A 23280-nucleotide genomic window follows, 5' to 3' on the forward strand; every position below is an offset into this window, starting at 1 on the left:
TCAGGGGCTGGATATCAACATTGTGGCAGAGAACATGGATCATGAACTTACACCCTGGCAGACTCCTTCTTAATTTCATTTTCCTATAACCGTAGGTAGGCTATTTCTTACATATTCACATATATAAATCGATTACTATATATAAAGAAATCATGAAATGACTATCAGTATCTTCAATGTTATTCCGAAGGAGTTTCAGTTTAAATTTTCTTATAATTGTTAGAAATTAATCACCTATATCATATATCTAAGTTAATGACCATAAGACCGAAATTTAATAGTTTTATGAAACTGTAATACAATACATAATCATTTTTCTCGGAAAATCTTTGTAAGCTACAATAAAAGTTAAATAATATTGACATTAGTTGCGGAGAAGAATTATGTGCAGATTAGTTGATGTAAAAATGTATATCAGGTATCTAAAATGATCAGTTTTATACATCTAAGTGATAAACCATTTTTTGCTCCAACTTCCCCCAAATGTTTTAGATTACTTTATCGAACTAAGTCTTAAATCATAAAATATTTGAAGTAATGAATACCTGTTCATCGAAAGTTAATAACCTTAATGACATTGGATATCTGGATTTTGAGTCTACAAAATGCTGAAGTCATCTCTCATCAAACGGATTTTGAGCGAAGCGAAAAATGTATTTTTGGGTGACATAGCCATGACGTCCGGATGGAAGGTTCCTTCAGTAGCTTCCTAGGGTATATTTAACTACAGGGGATATTCCCATAGAATTAAACTAAAGGTTATCACAGAATTCTAACTTCTTGTGTGAGTACCCTAAATGTTTCCCTCTAGGATATCGTATATTAACAGGGGACGCATGTACTAACACGCCACATAGCTATCTACACCCCATATAGAGTTAACACTTCGATATGGAAAGGTGGCTGAGTAACTGAGGAGGCGTTCCACAGTTACACTCATCCATGGCTGCTTTTGGTACTCGAGACGTAAACAAATGGGCGCCATTGCTAAATGACGTCACGTCCATCCTCATCCTTTCGCCTGTAGCTTCTTTGCTAAGTAGGATTTTTCCCAAGTGCTTACTTCATCAGCTTACATCGCCGTTATGTCGCTACCTTCAGCCTCGCCTTCTTCTGGAAAGTTGAGTACCATGGTCCCAGTATTGTTTAAATAAGCTTTAGTCGTAAAGTAACTTCTACTTTTCGTAAAATTCTGTGTTTTGTGGCAGACCTGTGCCGATATCGGACGCGCCATTTTATGGCGCCGCTGTTCATGTTGCATGCTTTATTTAGTTAGCCAGAACAGCCCCCTCCGGTCTTTTAACTAATTAATATTATTAGTTACCATATGCACTCTTGGAGATGTGATTGCCATATAAGAAATTAATTAAAACATTTGTTTAAGCCTCTGCCTCTATTTTTCTGTACATGAACTGATCTTAGGAATAATTTATTTATTTTAACTAATTCTACTGTTTTTATCAATATTAGGACTTTCGTAATATAGTAACCATAGATTTAGGTGTGGTAGAAATTTCAACCGACTACAGACTTAGTAATGGGACATGAATAATGTGTAGAATGGTTGATATCCTTGATATATTGTAGCGTTAAAGGATGTTAGCAATGAAACATTAAAGAAACCAAAGGGGAAGTTTAAATATTATTACTATAAAAGAAAGCTGAGAAAAGTTATTCTCGTAAATAGGAGCAATAGAGATGGATGGATTATTATAAGAAGCACCAAATTATTATTATTATTATTATTATTATTATTATTATTATCATTATTATTAGTAGTAGTAGTAGTAGTAGTAGTAGTAGTATTATTATTATTATTATTATTATTATTATTATTATCCAAGCTACATCCCTTGTTAGAAAAGTAAGATGCTATGAGCTCAAAGGCTCCAACAAGAAGAAAGAGTTGAGTGAGGAAAAGAAATGAGCCCAAAAATAAACTATGAAAAAATATGAACAATAATAAAATACTTAAAAAACGGTAACAACATAAAAACAGATCTTGCATATATAAACTAGAAAAAAAGACTTATGTCAGCCTGATCAACATAATAATCTTTTCTGCAAGTCTGACCTTATGAAGTTTTACCGATTCCACTACCCAATTAGAAAGATCATTCCACAACTTGGTCATAGCTGGAATAAAAGTTCTAGAACACTGTGTATTATTGAGCCTCGTGATGGACGAGGCCTAACTATTAAAATTAACTGCATGACTAGTATTACGAACAGGAGGGTTGTCCGGCAAGAACTGAATGCAAAGGATGGTCAGAGTCATGATCCTGTGCAAGATACATAACGAAATAATTGAACGACGGTGCCAGAGATTGATAATTAGATCAGTAATAAGAAATCTAATACACTGTAAATTCCTGTCCAACAAATTGAGAAGAGAATCAGCCACTGAAGACCAGACAGGGGAACAATACTCGAAGCAAAGAGTAATGAAAGAATTGAACCACTTCTTCAGAATAGACAGATCACCGAAAATCCTATAAGACTTTCTCAATAAGTTAGTTTCTCTTATTTATGACAATGGCTGATAATGTTATTGAAATTATATGAACTTAGTTCTATGAACAGTAATCATAAACAAAATACTATTTTTATCAATTTCCATCGCCATCACCTTTCTGTTTTAAGTTCAGCAGTCGTCGATAGTTATATATGACGTTGAAGTCGCTAGACGTTCTCATGACGTCAACGTCGCTTGACGTTCTGTCACTCAATTTAAAGTACGCATAGAAGTTTAATGCATCGATCAGAAAGTAATAACAACAAATAACTGAGAGGGAATATATCGCTAACGGAGGTTTATTTCATTAGAACTTCACATATCTGTACAACTGATCCATATCATAGCGAGTAACGAAAATAACTCAGTATAAAGCAATACAATAGATTAGGTTAATTTGAGAAAAAAAAAATGTTTTTTCCTTATAATATTCCATGAAATTTTATCAAGCAATACCCTTCTTTGTATCTCAGGAAAGTGGAAAATATGAAAAGGTACTTCTTATTCATTTTTTTTTGGGGGGGTGGGTGGGTTGTGGTGGTTGGGTTGATATTACAGTAAAGTTTTATTTAACAACCTCCTGTATCAATAACTAAAGGGCAATGTCCTTTGTGGATTGTAGATCTTTTAGGATTACGAGACTTTTTGTAGGGTTTGAAAGCCTCCTTCAATATTGAGGAGGAAATCATTAATTACACTGGACACCTAAAGGTTATGGTAGCCTAATGGGAGCGCCCCTGCCTTGCTTATCGAGACCTCGTGAAGTTCGTTTGCTTTTGTAGCGTTTGAAACCTTACCGTACTTGTGAGCAAAGGATGGGGGTTTTGGGGAGCCTATAGGTCTACCTGCTGAGTCAGCAGCAGTCATTGCCTAACCATCCCTGGACCTAGCTTTGTCATTGTTCATATGTATATGTGATCAGTCTCTTGGACATTGTCCAGCTAGAGCATTGTCACTATTGCTTGCCTCTGCCATTCATCAGCGGGATTTAAAACCTTTTATCACGTTCATTCATTATGATAAAGCCAACTTGATGTTAGGCCTGGCACTGGCTAATATGGCGGTCCTTAAGAGTAATTCGACTTTGAAAAGTTGAACTCTGGTCAGTGAAAGGAGGCGCTTTGATATATTTTTGAAGCAACAAGGAGGTAGATATAGGTCATTAGTTTATAACAAAAAAAAAAAAAAAAAAAAAAAAAATGAAAGAATGATCTCAATCAGGAAAAGTGAGTGACCAGAGAAATATTTAGATATTGCCATCGAATGATAATGTAAGCAAAGTCTTCTCATATTGCATTACTGGACATGATTCCCATTATGAACATATAACTTCTCATATATTAATTGGCAATGGTTTTGGCAACAATAATATCCATCAGAGTTTCCAAATGTCCGCACAAGTGGAACCATACACTCAGTACTTAAGTTATAACTGATCAAAAAATGTGATTATTTTATAACACTATTAAGTATTCCAGTTTTAAGAAACATGAAGAGATTATAAGACGGTTAATTCCAAACATATTACCAAGTCAAATCTTTATTTAAGTATATATATATATATATATATATATATATATATATATATATATATATATATATATACATATATATATATATATAAATATATGTATATATACATATATATACAGTATATATATATATATATATATATATATATATATATATATATCTATATATACATATATATATATATATATATATATATATATTTATATATATATATATATATAAATATATGTATATATACATATATATACAGTATATATATATATATATATATATATATATATATATATATATATATATATATATATATATATATATATATATATTTATATATATATATATATATATATATATATATATATATATATATATATATATATATATATATATATATATATATGTATATATATATATATATATATATATATATATATATATATTTAGAATGATAAATATTTGTAAATATATATATGTATATGTATATGTATATACATATATATATTATATATATATATATATATATATATATATATATATATATATATATATATATATACATATATATATATATATATATATATATATATATATATATATATTTATATATATATAAATATAGATATATATATATATATATATATAATATATATATATATATATATATATATAAATATATATATATATATATATATATATATATATATATATATATATATATATATATATATATATATATATATATATGAATATGTGTGTATGTGTTAGTAAATATATACGCATGTATGTATCTATGTGTTTCTTTACGTTGTTTTTCTATGTTGGCATCTCTCTTTTTGTCCGTATGTTTCTGTATGTATGGAGGTGCGTATCTGTGTGCTCGAACGAATATGTTTCTCTACTCACAGTATGAGGCTCCCAATTTATGTTAATCAAGGACCTGGTTTTTCTTCATTCATTCAAATATATATGTTAGCTTATTTACTAAAAAAAAAAAAAGAACATTAAAATCAGGAAATCATATATATGTTCTAGAGATTGAACATTTTCTTTGCATGCATACAAGCTTACATAAAAGCCGAGAGAGAGAGAGAGAGAGAGAGAGAGAGAGAGAGAGAGAGAGAGAGAGAGAGAGAGAGAGTGAGAGAGAGATCCGTATCTGATCAAGAAGAGAATATCAAAGGCATCTAATATCTGGGCCCCGTCTGATCCAAACGATTAAATCGTAATGCATTGGAATCTCTCTCCAATCATTTCAGATGATCCAAAACTGTCGCAGAAATCAGATTTCAATTATTGCTTTCTGGAAGGGTCACACTAAGAATTAGAAGTCAAAGATTCTATTTTTATTTTTTTCTAATCTATGAGCATCTAACAGTTCGTTTTGTTTTTGCAATCTATATTAAATGTTTACCCTGCTCGTTTTGGGATGACAATAGTTTACCCTTTTTTTTTTCATAATTTCCTAACGAAGAAAATGTTTGTTGAGTTAAATTTCTCACATTCTGATATGGAACATTTTCATCATAAAGAAATGTAAATAACACTCAATATTCTAAAATCAAACCTAATAGTCCAATTCAGTTAACTTTTCCCATCTCAATTGGCATATATATATATATATATATATATATATATATATATATATATATATATATATATATATACATATATATATATATATATATATATATATATATATATATATGTATATATATATATATATATATATATATATATATATATATATATATATATATATATATATATATATATATTTGTAAATATATATACATGTATATATATATATATATATATATATATATATCTTTATTTATTTATATATCTATCTATCTATCTATTTATATATATATATATATATATATATATATATATATATATATATATATATATATGCGTATATATATATATATATATATATATATATATATATATATATATATATATATATATATATATATATATATATATATATATATATATATATATATATGTATATATAAGCAAACTGAGATTAGTAATGTGATTTTTTTTTCGACAAAAGTACTAACTCCGTCACCTTTATCTCTCCATCAGAATTCAATATGCCCATGAACTCAACAGTAAATAATATCAACACTCTTCACATAATACCTTGACGTTACCTTTTTTTGTTATTTATGTATTTTCTTCGATTCCAGAGAAGAACATGTGAATGTTCTATATGACACTTTCTAGATTAGACATAATCTTCTCCTACATTTCCACTTAGCCAAGCTCTCAAAATCATACCAATAATTAAATTTAATAGCATCTACTTGTTTCATCATTATTTTTCAACATTTAATCTACTTTTTTGCATCTTAGACAGAAACTTCAACAATTATTCCTAGTTACATTTTTTTTTCTGGCACTAGTAACCTTTATGCCAATCCTTTCTTCCTAGTGATGCAAATCTTCATAATACTGTACAATAGTAACGGCAATGACTGTGGCCTACATCTTCACCCCAGTCTTTACATTTGTCTTTCTTTTCATTCCAAATTTCTCACATTTACTACCGTGTCCCTCAACTTTCCATGCATTGTTTTTCTTGCATTATTTTTTTTTTAAATCATCCTTTTATTTATATTGTTTATATTGTCTTATCACATTCCAACTTATGACAGATAATAGTATCATCTTTTGTAATATAAAAGAACTTTAATAACCTAGTTATTTTGGTGGTGTTCATGTAACTTTTCCCTCTGAATATTTCTCTTTTTTCTTCATCTCTCCTTCCTTTAACTGTAAACATTTCTCATCCCCGAAGCTTGTATATTCTTGCTTTTTATATGATTGATTTGCCACTGATACATATTCCTTTCATATTTTTCAATTAAAAAAAAAAAAAAGATAAATCAAAAGCACTTTTCTTCGTAATATATACCTAATGGTACAGTAAAAGTAAGAAAAAAAAGCAAACTCACACCAAGATAAGTTATGTACTTCAGGTAGACTAAACCAAACCAAAACCGAACAGTAGTAATATCTGCAAGTTTTCCAACAACATGGATATTATTATTATTATTATTATTATTATTATTATTATTATTATAGTAGTAGTAGTAGTAGTAGTAGTAGTAGTAGTAGTAGTAGTAGTAGTAGTAGTAGTAGTAGTAGTATCTAAGCTACAACCCTAGTTGGAAAAGCAAGGTGCTATAAGGCCAAGGGCTCCAATAGGGTAAAATAGCCCAGTGAGGAAAGGAAATAGAAAAATAAATAAATGATGAGAACAAAAAACTATAAATCATTCTAAGAACAGTAACAACGTCGAAACAGATACGTCATATATAAACTTTAAAAATCTTAGTTCAGCCTGTTCAACATAAAAACATTTGCTGCAACTTTGAACTTTTGAAGTTCTACTGATTCAACTACCCGATTAAGAGGATCATTCCACAACTTGGTCAAAGCTGGAATAAAACTTCTGGAATACTGTGTAGTATTGAGCCTCATGATGGAGAAGGCCTGGTTATTAGAATTAACTGCTTGCCCAGTATTACGAACAGGAGGAAATTTTCCAGGAAGATCTGACTGTAAAGGATGATCAAAGTTATGAAAAATCTTATGTAACATGCGCAATGAACTAATTGAACGACAGTGCCAAAGATTAATATCTAGATCAGGAATAAGAAATTTAATAGACAGTAAGTTTCTGTCCAACAAATTAAGATGAGAATCAGAAGCTGAAGACCAGAGAGGAAAAAAATACTCGCAACAAGGTAGAATGAAAACACTTCTTCAGAATAGATTGATCACTGAAAATCTTGAAAAACTTTCTCAACAAGCCAATTTTTTATGCAATTGAAGAAAACACAGACCTAATGTGTTTCTCAAAAGTAAATTTGCTGTCGAGAATCACACCTAAAATTTGAAAAGAGTCATACCAGTTAAAGAAACATCATCAATACTGAGATCCGGATGTTGAGGAGTCACTGTCCTTGACCTACTTTGAGTTTTGTTAGGATTCAACTTCATGCCCCATAATTGGCAAAATGCACTAATTTTAGCTAAATCTCTATTAAGGGATTTAGCAACCGCAGATCTACATTCAGGGGATGGAATTGATGCAAAGAGAGTAGTATCATATGCATATGCAACAAGCTTGTTATCTAAACCCAACCACATATCATATGTATATAGTATGAAAAGTAATGGGCCAAGAACATTACCCTGTGGAGCACCAGATATCACATTTCTATACTCACTATGGTGCCCATTAACAACAACTATTTGAGATCTATTACTTAAAAATCAATAACAATGCTAAGAAACAACCCACCCACTCCCAACTGTTTGAGTTTGAAAACAAGGGCCTCATGATTAACATGGTCAAAGGCAGCACTAAAATAGGCCAAGCATACAAACTTCCGGACCACAATCAAGAGATTTCTGTACAGCATTGGAGATTATAAGAAGGAAATCATATGCTCCAATGCCTTCACGAAAACCAAATTGCAAAAAAGTGAATAGATGATTACCTTCAGCAAACGTCTTTGCCAGAAGACGTTCAAAAATTTAGATAATGTGAGAAAAATGGAAATTTGGCGGTAATCAATTGGAATTGAGCTACCACAAATACATTTACATAAAGGAGTAACATTACCAATTCTCCAACAAGTGCTAAAAGCTCCTCTTCTTGCTAACTTGCGTAAAATAACAGATAACTCTGGAGCTAAGAAATTTCCAGTCTTTATAAAAAACAATGGAAAAAATACCATTTGGGTCTACACCTCCATAAGCATCAAGGTCCATCAACAGATCTTTAATTTCACGTGATTGAAAAGCTAAATTAGTTAGTCTCGCGTCAGGAAAACAAGATTGAGGAAGTTGAAGTTTTCATTACTCTGTATACTGTCAAAAATATCAGCCAAAAGGGTTGCCTTTTACTTTGGACAATGAGTGACTGATCCATTTGGTTTAAATAAAGAAGGAACTGTTACATCTACACCAAAGAGTACATATTTATAGGTAGACCACCCTTTATGTTCCTGAGTTGTACTATATAGGGTTTCTTTTATGGTTGAATTGTATTCCTTTTCACTTGAGGCATAAACTCTCTGAGCAAAAACTCTAAGCTAAGTATACTTATTCCAGGTCAAATCTGATCTGTTACCTTTCCAAAGATGATAGGGCTCCGGCTTCTCCAAAAAAGCACATCTACAATCATCTCTGAACCACGGTTTGTACTTCACTCGGTACCTTAGCACACGAGAAGGGATACGCCTATCAATTATGTTGACTAGATTCTCATTCAAAGGGATAACAGGTACAACGCTATTATATAATTGTGACCAATTCAAGCACAAAAGATCATGCAAAATTCCATTCCAGTCTGCTTTAGACTTCATCTAAATCTTACAAGTGTATGATACAGCAGGGACAGGCTGCTCGGTATTCACTACTAATGAAATCTAGGCATGATCAGATGTCCCGACTTGAGAACCAACCTTACTAGTTATAACACCAGGGGAGTTGGTGTATACGAGGTCCAAGCAATTACCAGTTCTGTGAGTAGCTTCACTTATGATTTGCTCACAGCCTGATTCTGAGGCATAAGCCATGGCGATCGGTTGAAGCGATAGAACTTAACCACTCCCTATGGTGAGCATTAAAATCACCAAATAAAGACAAAAGAAGCATTTCTATTATATTCTTGTATCTTACCCCTAATGGTAAGAAGACAATCGAAGATAGAATCATCCATGTCTGGATTCCGGTAGATCGAACACAAATAAAAGTTGTTATGCCTGCCACAAACTTTTATTACCTGAATCTCATGACATCCAGATTGATAGCAGGACTTATGAGAAGCAGGGTACTCGGTCCTAATATACACCGACATTCCCTGGGCCTAGGGATGGAATCATATTTTAAAATTATTGGCTTCCTAAAACCAGTTATAAGGAGCTCAGATGAGTGCCTCATATTAGAAACCAAAGTTTCTGACTCAAAAGAATATCATACTGTCTGGACGCAACTGTAAGGTCTTGAATATTACCATGAAGACCACGAATATTGCTTTACAGAAGACGGCATTAACAAAATCTAGGACGTACTGGTCCCGGATTCGTTCAATGTCTCCAGACAGCATAAGAAATGATATTAATAAAAAAGAGACATCATACTTAAAAACCAAATTAACAAGAATTACAACAAAAACAGTATGTACAGAATTATAAGTAAAGTGATTGATCAAAACAATAGACTATAGTAAAAAGTCAGAAAAACTGGGGAGCCGATTCACCATTCAAGGCTAAGTACCCTTCAGGATAGCCACTTCAACCGAAGGGAGGACAGTAAGGATGGTTTTGTGAAGAAAAAAATTCAGATTAGGAAAAGAAAACCTCTTGATAAACCCCCAGGCATCCATGGCCCTTCTATCAAGCCTGCCCAACACACCATGTCAAAAAAACAATATGAAGAAAAAAAAAATAAGATAGAATATTGTGCCCAAGTGTACCCTCAAACAAAAGATGCTATTGTCGAAATTTCTAGTTTTAAAGTAGAAATGAGTATCATCTTTTAATTCGAAGAGTTGATTGAAATCATATACCACTGGGTCAGATCACTGCAGAAAGAAAATAAAGCATAAGAATAATTAACTTACATATCTTAACCCAACTTCATCAATACTCCTATCATAAATCAAGACAAAAAGACGTAAAATCCTAACCGATCCAGAATATTTCAGAGGTGGAGCAATGTTCTACCTCGCTTTCCAGAATATTTCAGAGGTGGAACAATGTTCTACCTCGCTTTCCAGAATATTTCAGAGGTGGAACAATGTTCTACCTCGCTTTCCAGAATATTTCAGAGGTGGAACAATGTTCTACCTCGCTTTCCGTTCTTCGCCTCCATTACCGACCTTCTACCTAACTAACTGGAAAGAATGTTTTGAATCACACATACTTATAGGCTTATAAGTATCTGTTTTACCAAAGGTGAAAACAGTTTATGTGCTCTGTGTTCTGAAATTTCCCAACCCTTCAAAACTAGAGCTGGATACTTATTAGGAGTCTTTTTCGAATTGTATTACTTGGCCGATTAAATAATATTCACACAAACTCAACCAAGTGCACACATGTACACACGCATATATATATATATATATATATATATATATATATATATATATATATATATATATATATATATATATATATATATATATACATACATACATATATATATGTGTGTGTGTGCGTGTGTATGTGTGTGCACTTGTTTGTGTGTGTGTGAGTTTTACTTAATTTGCCAAGTAATGCAATTTTGAAATGATCCCTAGGAACACTCCAGCTCTAGTTTTGAAGGATTGGGAAATTCCAAATCTTAGTACAGCTATTGTCGGTTTCACTGCATTTGTCCATGGTAAATGATGTTGATTTTTGCTTCATACCTCACTTAGTTTACGTAATATCTAATCGGTTCTTTGGTTAATTTTCATACATTTTTGTTACAAAAATTGTTCTCTGACATCAGGGACGAACATGTGGTCGGAAAACAGGTGCACCTGGAGCATCAAGTGATTTTGCAGAATTTTACTTTTTCTTCTTAATTAATTTTCCAGCATTACTCTCTATATTTTCTATAATGCAAGTCCCCAGGACAATAAGATTGATTGTTTTCACATTTTTCTACCTTTATGAATGAGGGAGCTTAATATTTGTGAAGAAAAAAATCAACATATAATTGACAGTGGTATAACGATTCTTAGGTGATAGCTTCACTTCAAATCGCATTTTAAAATTTATCGAATGCAAAGAAGAGTTGGTTTTCACTGAAATTATAGTCTTTCATTATTAATCGGTCTGTTACCAAACAATTAATAAGAAACGACGCAAAATAAGTGAGCTACAAAGGAAAAAATAAAAACTTTTTGTGATGTGAGCCTGCAGCATCGATGAAACGTCACCAAAATTTGCAACGATATCGCGTAACAACACCAAATATTTCACCATTATTCCCCTTCCTTGCATTATTTTTTTTAGGTAAATGACATACTAGAGAATTTTTTTCAACAAAATCCACCAATTTTTATTTATGTTTGCATAATATTTCTGGGTAAAAATCGCTCATAAAAAAATGTGTATAAAGTTTTTTAGCGCACGTTTCACTTCAGCTCGTCTTTTTTTTTTTTTTTTATATTTTCTAAGATACGAATACTTTTTTTAATGTAATACTTTTCATCTACCTTTAATGTGTGTGTGACCAAAGAACCAGGTAAATATTACACAAACTAAGTAAAATATAATGCTCCAGTTGTCAGTTATTATGAAACAAACTTTAGTAAATGATAGGTTGTAGTACAGCTAGTAAATACAACTAGTAAATGATAGGATGTAGTAAAGCTAGTAAATGGTAGGTTGCAGTACAGCTAGTAATTTAGCTCATAAATGATAGGTTACAGTAAAGATATTAATTGATAGGTTGCATTAAGCTGGTAACTGGTAGGTTCCAGTACAGCTAATAAATGCAGTTAGTAAATGATAGATTGTGGTACAGCTAGTAAATGATAGGTTGTAATACAGCTAGTAAATGATAGGTTATAGTAAACCTAGTAATTGATAGGTTGTAATAAAGCTAGTAAATGATAGGTTTTAGTACAGCTAGTGAATGCAGCTGGTAATTGACAGGTTGTAGTAAAGAAAGTAAATGATAGGTTGTAGTAAAACTAGTAAATGAGAGCATGTAGTAAAGCTAATAATTGCTAGGCTGTAGTAAAGCTAGTAATTGATGGTGTGTACTGCAGCTAGTAATTGATAGATTGTAGTAAAGCTAATAATTGATATATTGTACTACAGCTAGTTATTGATAGATTGTAATAAAGCTAATATTTGATAGGTTGTAGAAAGCTAGTAATTGTTTTTTTAGTACAGCTAATAAATGTTAATTTTAATGGTAATTCTATTCGGCAAAATTTTAGAAAAATTTTTGAGCAATGTTAAAATCAGTAGTATTACTTCTTACATAAAGATGAAATCTAAGAATAATTTTGGTGAATATGAAGATAATGAAATTATAATATCTGAGTATAAAATAGATGGAACTATATTGACATTAATTAATACGGTTGGCTAAAAAAAATAATGATAATAAAAAATCCCAAAGTAGATACATAATGTTACTGATATATATATATATATATATATATATATATATATATATATATATATATATATATTTATATATATATATATATATATATATATATATATATATATATATATATATATATATATATATATATATATATATATATATATATATATATATATATATATATATATATATATATATATATATATATATATATATATATATATATATATATATATAGATATATGTATATATATATATAATTTATCGTAGAATCAATGAAATAAATAAGGAAACTTCCATTCGGGAAAAACGACTAACGTCTTTGTTTGGGGATTTGATAGATATTTCATGACCTAAAAGGAAAGCATTGTACATCCTTATTCTTTTCCAGAAGAGTAGAGAGACGAACGACTATCCCAAAGTTATGGTGGATTTTCCATTTGCAGAATCTCCTAAACTCTCGAATTGATGCACTCTGGGGAGAGAGATGGAAAGAGAATGAGAGAGATTATTACATTCGTTCATGAGAAAACACATACATATAGATAATTAAATATACCCCTCATGTGCATTATCGAATGTTAAGGACCCACATCCAAAGAAAATATTACTGATTGTCAATGCTCACATTATGTTTATAAAATATATTTTGCTTTAATCTAGCAATGGAAGGATTAAATCATACTGATCATATTCACCAGAATATTGTATTTCAAAAGCCTCTTAGTTGTCTCGACTCTCATACATTTTTGGAACTGTTTGTCCTTACTATGTGTGTTTCTTGTTGCAAGAGGAATGTTTATGCATTCCAGACAATGCTGATTCTATATGATACACAGCGGCGGTTTAATGTTGGAGATAATAACCGCAAATGCTTCGGACAAATTCCCACATTAAAAGGGACATCGCCGACGGTAACTAAGTGACATACAGTAAAATAACCAATGAATTTCAAATGAGATTTGTAGAACCATTTTTTTTTTTTTCTAAGTATGGAACAAAAGTTAATCAATATTTTGATATCTGGTTACTCACAGAAGAAGGTGAAGCTTAAAGTATATTGATTAGAATTATATCTTTTTCTAAGTTTGTATAACATCTTCAACAAATATTTGAGAGACGATTTCGTTCTAATACCATAGTAAAAAGTCATATTTGTTTATTTTTTCTGATCCCTCCATTTCCATTGGTTTATGAAATGTAAATAATCTAAAAAACGCATGATTAATAATTTTCCCTAATTATTCAAGTGTCTCTATCTGCTAATGGTTTACTTATGATCTTTCAACTCTTTAATCTCAGAGTGGATAACACAAAGGTCAAGATAGATCAGAACAAATTTGACAAAGTCTTTTCTAAAAAGAAAAAAAAATCCCAGTTTATTTACTGTAAAGGACATTTTCTCTTCTTTCTAACTCCGACGGAAAAGGAGAGCTGGATCATGCACGAGATGTGAAAAGGAAGGGAATTCTACATACATACATACATACCAGGTGACTGATTCCAGAGTTACAGTAAGTGTTTTTTTTATGGTTACCCTCATTTCTTCTTTTTTCAGAATATATAATATTCAAAAGGTTTCAGATATAATTTATTTGAATTTCTGTTACTGGAGCATCATATAAATCCTTTGTGCAGGATACTGCTGGAGTTTTATTTCTATTTTGGAATTTCTGTGACTGAAATGTCAGTTAAAGAAATACTGAAGTGGATTGACAGATATTTTATCATGTGAATAAAACTGATCGTGTTATAATTATTACATTCATATCCCCTATCAATAGAATATAATGAATTCATAAGGAAATACCAATGTTATCAGGAGATAAGTTATATGAAATAAACAACAATATAAGTTTTCAATAGCATGCGTTAAAGTGACAGAGCTTAGTGATGTACTAATAACTTCGATCATTTTACGATTTTTTTTTCTTAGAAATAAACTGCAAACTGATTTATAGTTTCTACTGACACCTATACTTAAAGAAAATCACAATTAAAAAATAGTTTGTGATATTAGAAATACTATAATGATTGCAGAGCATTATAGCATTGTTGAAGTATACCATATATTGCATCTAAACGCAAAATATATGAAAGGAAGTCATAACCATATAAAATTAATACTGATGACCTGAAGTGGATCAGATAATATGTAAAAAGAAAAATGGTAATTTCCCAAGGGTTTTGTCACATCCGTATGTCTTCGTTTAATCTGCAAATTCGAAGGATAATAAACAGTTGATAGCACTACATATGCCTTTTCAATATTGAATCTATAATGGAAGTTTTACGAAATAATTAATCAAATCTGGTGACACTATTGAAATATAATTACCGAATAAATTTAGTCTCGTATTAGAAGTCATTAGGAAGTAGTTCTTGGCTCTTTACTGACACTTTGTGTCAAAGAAGCAAAATGACACTTTAAATGAATCTGAATTAGAAAAAAAGGAGACTAACACCATATAAGGTTTTTTTATGAAATTATTATAAAAAAATGCTAAACTTAGAGAGAAACATAAATATATATGTTAGACATGAATATATCTTAATTTACAAATATGTATATATATATATATATATATATATATATATATATATATATATATATATATATATATATATATATATATATATATATATATATTTATATATATATATATACATTTAGGCTTAGGAGTAAGGAACGATTCAGACGTCACTTAGGAAAAAAGTGTCCGTAATAGAGATGAATAACTTTTTTATATCTTGCTTCGGGAAAATGGGTTTTTTGAGTTTACTAGCATTAAGGCAAAAATCAATCTATCACTAGTGAGAAAATAGGAGTAAAAATTAAGTTAAACAATCTAAAGTTTACAATTCGATACAAAGTGAAAGTGTATTCAGTTATTATGATTTATTAATGATCATAAAACCATTCATTTTAGAGAGAGAGAGAGAGAGAGAGAGAGAGAGAGAGAGAGAGAGAGAGAGAGAGAGAGAGAGAGAGAGAGAGAGAGAGAGAGAGAGAGAGAGAGAGAGATAACATAATCCCCGTCAAAGCAGTGTAACTTAATATCTATACGGTCTTTTCTCCATGGAATATATGTCCAACTACTAGTTCCCCAAACTTTGGTAATTTTGTTATCGTATCTAGATAAAGCCTTGATGATAAGATTCTATATCTTTGGAGCCAACGGCTTGAAATTTTGTTTATTTGTTCTTTCAATATTTAAGGTTTGAAGGTTGCAAACAATTTCAGTCTGAAAATTACTCAAAATTACGAGACAATGAAAAAATGGCTGTTAATAGATTTATGGGTTAATTTGAAAGCATGGAATTATTCTTGAAATAAGATTTTCAGGTAATTCAGCATATGTGATAATAAATAGATTGTTTATAGGCTCAGTGAGATACATGCCGTAATAATTGAAACAAATCTTAAAAGGTTCCTTGCTTATTTAAAAGAATAAGGAACTTTTATGATTTCTATTTCTATACCGCAAATATCAAATAGTTCCCCTACTTTTTCTCATCTTCAAAATTCTTAAAATTACGAAGTAATAAAGTAATATAGATAACGAACTTTAATCGAGTCATATGATAAAAAAAAATACAACTAATTCACTGAATGGGAATTTCTGATAATTCAGCAAATGTAAAGTAAGTAAAATGAAAAATACTTTTGAAATGTATTAGATTATTTATGGTCTTAATGAAGTATATATATATATATATATATATATATATATATATATATATATATATATATATATATATATATATATACATATAAATATATTTTTGGGCTCAAGCCATGGCGTCCTGATGGAAGGTTCCTTTTTGGTAGCTTCCTTGGGTATAAGACTACTAAGATATTCCCAGAGAATTTAACCACAGGTTATCACAGAATTCTAACTTCTGGAGCGAGTATCTCAAAGGTTTCCCTTTAAGACATCGTAATACAACAGGGGACGCGCATGTCTGAACGCGCCACATAGCTATCTTCACCCCGAACAGAGTTAATGCTTCGGTGTGTAAGGACTGAGAATAGCTGGGAGCCGTTCCACAGCTAATCTCACTCGTGGCTACTACTGATACTCGAGACGTAAACAAACGGACGCCATTGCTCTAATGAGGTCACGCCCGTCTTCATCCTTTGTTTAGTAGCTGCCCTACTTAGACGGATTTTCCCTGTGTTAACTTTATCGTTTTGCATCTTCGCTATGTCGTTACCTTCAGCCTCGCCTTCTTTTGGAAAGTTGAGTACAAGGTTCCAGTATTGTTTAATTAAGCTCTGGCCGTAAAGTAAATATTACTTTTCGAGATAATTGCTGTTTTGTGGCAGAGCTGTGCCTCTACCGGACCCGCCATTTTATGGCGTCGTTGTTGTTATGCATGTCTTATTTAGTTAGCCACAACAATGTTTCCGGCCTTATTTACTAATCGATTACATTAGTTTATTTAGTCTTCATAGCTAGGAACTTTTATATCGTGTTTAGACGCTTTTTATCGGTCATCGATTGACCTCATACCAGTCGGCTACTATAGCCCCCAGGCCAGGAGCCTACATACAAGTGTTCATGCATGATTTATTAGTGATCCTAGGCTAACTTATGAAGATAGTGGCATTATTTTACAATACTTTTGACAGTGATGCAAATGTTTTCGCCTTCAGGGACCATATAGGGGATAGGCTAGTCAGTGACTCTTTCTAGTCTAACCTAATGATAGGACCCCTATATGCTTCCTTCATCCCCTGCCTTGGCATTCCCTCTATTTAGCCTTGATTCCTTTTCTGAGTAAAGGGATCAATTGTCTAATAGAGTATATATCGCCTCTCTGTCCTCCCTAAAGGAATGAACCCCCTTTAGGGATGCGTCCAAGAGTGAGGTTAGGCTAGCCCTACCTCTATGGCTAGGATACTCTATGACTTTCCTGCGATAGCGATATGTCTTCTTCCTTTCCTAGTTCAGGACTCTTAGCCCTGCTCTAGGTTAGGTTAGGAAGGTTTCTCTGTTCCATGCTGAAACTGTACTCTCGCACCGTTTTAGCTGATCTGCCTGATCTTAGGTTAGGGAGTGTCCTCCCTTTCCCTAGTGGCCGCTCTGGTACAGAAACCCTTCCTTGGAAGACTTCTCTCTTCTCCCTCCCCACCTATCTCTCGTATAGCCTAGCCTATGCTTAGGTTAGTTTATACCCATCTGTCCCCTGTCCTACAACTCCTCCTTAGGGTGGAATAGTAGGGCTACCCGAGCTTCCTTGTGCAGTCCGCTCTGGTACATATACCTTCATAGTGTCCTATAAGGTTAGTTGCTAGTATAGCTCTGCATATGGGAGTCTCCCCCCCCCCCTTTTGGGTGTTCCCGAGCCCTCCCTTGGGCTACCTTGCTCCCGGTCCCTAGTGACCCCTGCTCCTGGATGTTAGAGCCTGCCTCTATCATGGGTACACCCTCTCAGGGAGGGGGAGGGATGTCTGGAGTCCTGATGGTACTTCCTGCATCCTTCCCCCCCTCCCCCCTGTCTCTCTCCCTATCCGGGTGCCGGTCTCTTGCCGCCTCTACTGTCGGCAATACCTGCCTCCTACTTGGTGACTCTTCCTAACCTTGCCGCCAGCCCCCCGTGTACCGAGGGACTGCCGGCTGCCGCCGGCTACTACCGGCGGCTCTCCTCCTCCTAGCTTGTCGTCCGCTTGCCGGTCGGCCGCCGGAGTGCCGGCATATACTGCCGGCAACCCGGTACAGCTTTAACCATCCTTATCCCAGTCACCAATCCGGCATCCTCCGACTGCCGGAGCCGCCGCTCCCAGCCGGCGTGCCGCCGTTGTGCCGGCGGCCGCCATCCTGGTATTTGACTGACTTTGAACATTGTCTGTCCTAATGCTAGAATCTATGCTGGAGCGAGCTCCGGCATGCCGGATGCCCCGGAGGCGTCAAGAATACTTGCACCCCCTTCCTGTAGCTATCATAGGACAATGATAGCCCTATATCGCAAACAGATAGACTGTTTCTACTATTAAGATCAGTACCTGGTACTGCTCTGTTAGTGATCATGCTGTCTCTTTGCATTCTTCTAATTCCAGCATGCTATGTGCATCTTAGCACGGCTGGTTGCCAGAAGCAGTTACCTTTAAAAGAGGCCTTCTGGCCCTTAACTTGGAACCGAATGATCTCGGTCCCAATCTTGCCCTTGGATTTTTCCACGGAATTCCAAAATACTTGGAGCTCTAAGGAATTATATCCGGTGCCCTCGGTCACTCGGATTATCCAGGGACCAAGCTTATGGTAACCAGCCGGGCGAGATGCATGGAGCATGTTCTCCTTTACTATTTCATTCTCTATGCATCACACCTTTCATTAAGTTAAAATTAATAATTAATATTTACTTACTTTAAGAGCCATTCTTATGACTCCCCCATACTCATTTTCTCTTTCTTCCACAGGAGGAGCAGATGAAGTGTGATTTCGCCTTCTGCGCTGTGAAACGCCCGCAGTTTTACGGGCATACGGCTTGCAGGACTCACGCCCCTTGTGCAGACAAGAAAGGGGATTTGAAGTTTTGGAATCCACTGAACTGTACGGTCTGTCAGGCTCACCTAGTTGAGGCCTTCCATAATCCTCCCTCAGCGGAGATTAGAGACATTTCTCGTGAAAAGCTGCGCAAGTGGGTGCGTGGCTTCCAGAAAAATGCTACCGGACCGTACCTGGCCACCGAAGAACTGAGGTCACTGTTGTTCCCTAAGGCCTCCCCTGACTCAGTGGTACCCAAAGACGTGATCCCCACTGTCCAAATTACGGTGGAACCTGATGTAGTCATGGCTCAGTCCATGCACGAGTGTCGTTTGGATTCCGAAGATGACGAACAGATTTCGGATGTCTCGGAAGACACGGAGAAAACGCTTATGGCTCAAGGAGCCGAAGATGACGAAGACAAGGTGGAATACGCCGAGTCGGAGCAAGAGGTCGCTCCCCCGTCCATCCCCCCTCCTACTCCTACACCGACGGAAATGTCTATTCCGTCTACCTCCTCGACTCCGGATCATTCTTCTTCCACTCAAGAATTGATCCGACTGATTAGAGCCGTCATGGACGACAGGCTGAAGGAGAACCAGGAGTCCATCAGGTCGATGATAGGATCCAGAGAACCGAAGAAGATTTCGGTCAAGGATCTCCCCGCTTGCTCTCATGCCAACCCGTGGAGGTATGCAGAGCATATGGTTATTGCGACCGGCAGGATCTTTGTCAGTGATAAGATCGGCACGGTCCCTTTGGAAGATGTGGAGTTCTTCCCAAACTTTGAGGCCTACCCGGACTGTTACGTCCGGCTTCGTTCCGAACCTGCCTCGAAGGAAGAGACCGAACCTAAGGAAGAGATAGTGTTCGATCTCGCAAAGGCCCAGGCTATGCTAGCCTCCGCATTCAAGAGTAGAGGCTTTACCTGCTCTAAGCTTCCGGCCTTGAGCAAGAAGCACCCTACTTACGTTGCACCTGAAACTGCGGTTCTTCCATTCTTGGAAAAGGCCTTAGCTGCATGCCTTAAAGCGGCGGATGAAGGGAAATCCTGCCCTGCATTGGAGGAGTGCAGACCCTTCTCCATAGTGACCCCCCCTGACGCTCGACACTGGAAAGATGTTCAACATACTTTCGTCGTGGGAAGGCTCGATCCTGACGTCGCCGGACGTCAGTTTAACGAAGACCTCCCTAAGCTCAACGATCACCTCCTTCGTCGGGAACAAGACACGAAGGAGAGGCTTGCGGCATCTCTTTCTCATCAAGTCCAACTTGAAGTTATGGCCTGTGACACTAGAGTACCAGACCACTACATGGTACTCTCCAAATCCCACTTATTGACTGTAATGAAGGACTTGTACCACTTCATAAAGGCTCGAAGAGCCTGTCGTGAATTCGTGTTTGCCGGTGCCACCGTGAAACACGAACCCCGGAGGCTGATTTCCTCCAACATCTGGGGAAAACACCTCTTTCCTTCTGACCTTGTGAAGGAAATCACTGACAGAGCCGCCACGGAGAATAGGAACCTTCTCCACAAGTGGGGCATGTCCAGGAAAAGGAAACCCTCTCAGGACGACGGACCTCAGCCTAAGAGGAAACCCCAAAAGCCAAAACCCCACCAACGTCAGCAAAGACGTCAGTTTCCGGGACCCGCTACCTCCCAAGTGGTTGCCCAACCACAACAGACCTTTCAATTGGTCCCCCAACCGGTGTTGTCACAGTCACCGGTCTTCACCCCTGCCTTTGAGCAACAATCAACTACCTTTCGTGCCAAAGGTAGAGGCTCATTCAGGGGTGCAAGCAAAGACGCATCTCGCCGTCCCTCCAGAGGTAGAGGAGGAAAGGGAGCTAGCGGCCGAGGCAGCAAGTCCTCGGGACACCAGAAGCAATGAAGTGCTTCCGGTGGGAGGAAGACTCCGCCAATTCCAGGATCGTTGGACCTTCGATCCCTGGGCGCACAGCATCGTCAAGAAGGGTCTAGGCTGGAGTTGGACTCAACCACCCCCAATCTTCCAGCAATTCTTCCAACAATCAACCCCCCTTCTGGAAGAATATGTTCTAGACCTCTTGAACAAGAAGGTGATAAGGAAGGTAAAGTCCACCAGGTTCCAAGGGAGACTGTTTTGTGTTCCCAAGAAGGACTCAGACAAACTCAGAGTCATTCTGGACTTATCCCCCCTCAACAAGTTCATAGCGAACAACAAATTCAAGATGCTGACGCTTCAACAAATAAGGACCCTTCTGCCTCAAGGTTCCTATACGGTCTCTATAGACCTGGCGGATGCCTACTGGCACGTTCCAATGAACCATCACGCTTCCTCCTACCTAGGATTTCGACTCCAAAGGAAAAGCTACGCCTTCCGGGCCATGCCCTTCGGCCTCAACGTGGCCCCTCGGATCTTCACAAAACTGGCGGATGCCATAGTACAACAACTCCGCCTAAGAAACGTCCAGGTGATGGCCTACCTCGACGACTGGCTAGTCTGGGCTCCATTGCCCGAAGAGTGTGCAAAGTCTTGCAACGAAATTACCCAGTACCTAGAACACCTGGGATTCAAGATCAACGAGAAAAAATCTCGCCTCTCTCCAGCTCAGAAGTTTCCGTGGTTGGGAATCCACTGGAATCTTCAGTCACACCGCCTTTCCATCCCCCAGAAGAAAAGGAAGGAAATAGCAGGGTCTGTCAAGCGACTACTGAAATCCAAACGCATTTCAAGACGACAGCAGGAACGAGTTCTAGGCTCTCTACAATTCGCCTCAATGACAAACCCAGTGCTTCGTGCACAGCTAAAGGATGCCGCGGGAGTCTGGAGACGCTCGGCATCCATCGCTCGAAGAGACCTCAAGAGACGGCTTCCAAACAGACTGCGACGCCTCCTAAAGCCGTGGTCGGAAGAAAAGGCCCTGAAAAGGTCCATTCCTCTCCAACACCCTCCTCCATCACTCAACATCCACACGGATGCCTCACTGGAAGGTTGGGGAGGTCACTCCCACCAGAAACAGGTTCAAGGTACCTGGTCTCCACTATTCAAGACGTTCCACATAAACATCTTGGAGGCCATGGCGGTCCTTCTAACACTGAAGAAGTTATCCCCGCCGCCCTCGATCCACATCCGTCTAACCCTAGACAACTCGGTGGTAGTTCGTTGTCTCAATCGCCAAGGCTCAAGATCGCCCCAGATAAATCAGGTGCTTCTCCCAATCTTCCGTCTGGCAGAGAAGAAGAAGTGGCACCTGTCTGCAGTTCACCTACAAGGATTCCGCAACGTGACAGCGGATGCTCTATCTCGGACAAACCCGATAGAGTCGGAATGGTCTCTAGACGCAAGATCGTTCTCCTTCATCTCTCACCAAGTCCCAGAACTTCAGATAGATCTCTTTGCAACGAGCGACAACAATCAACTTCCTCTGTACGTAGCCCCGTACGAGGACCCCAAAGCAGAAGCAGTGGATGCCATGTCACTGGACTGGAACAGATGGTCCAAGATCTATCTGTTCCCTCCCACCAACCTTCTGTTGAAAGTCCTCTCCAAACTGAGAACCTTCAAAGGGACAGCGGCCCTAGTGGCTCCCAAGTGGCCCCGGAGCAACTGGTACCCCCCT

Source organism: Palaemon carinicauda, chromosome 23, assembly GCF_036898095.1.
Source record: "Palaemon carinicauda isolate YSFRI2023 chromosome 23, ASM3689809v2, whole genome shotgun sequence".
Classification (NCBI taxonomy): Eukaryota; Metazoa; Arthropoda; class Malacostraca; order Decapoda; family Palaemonidae; genus Palaemon; species Palaemon carinicauda.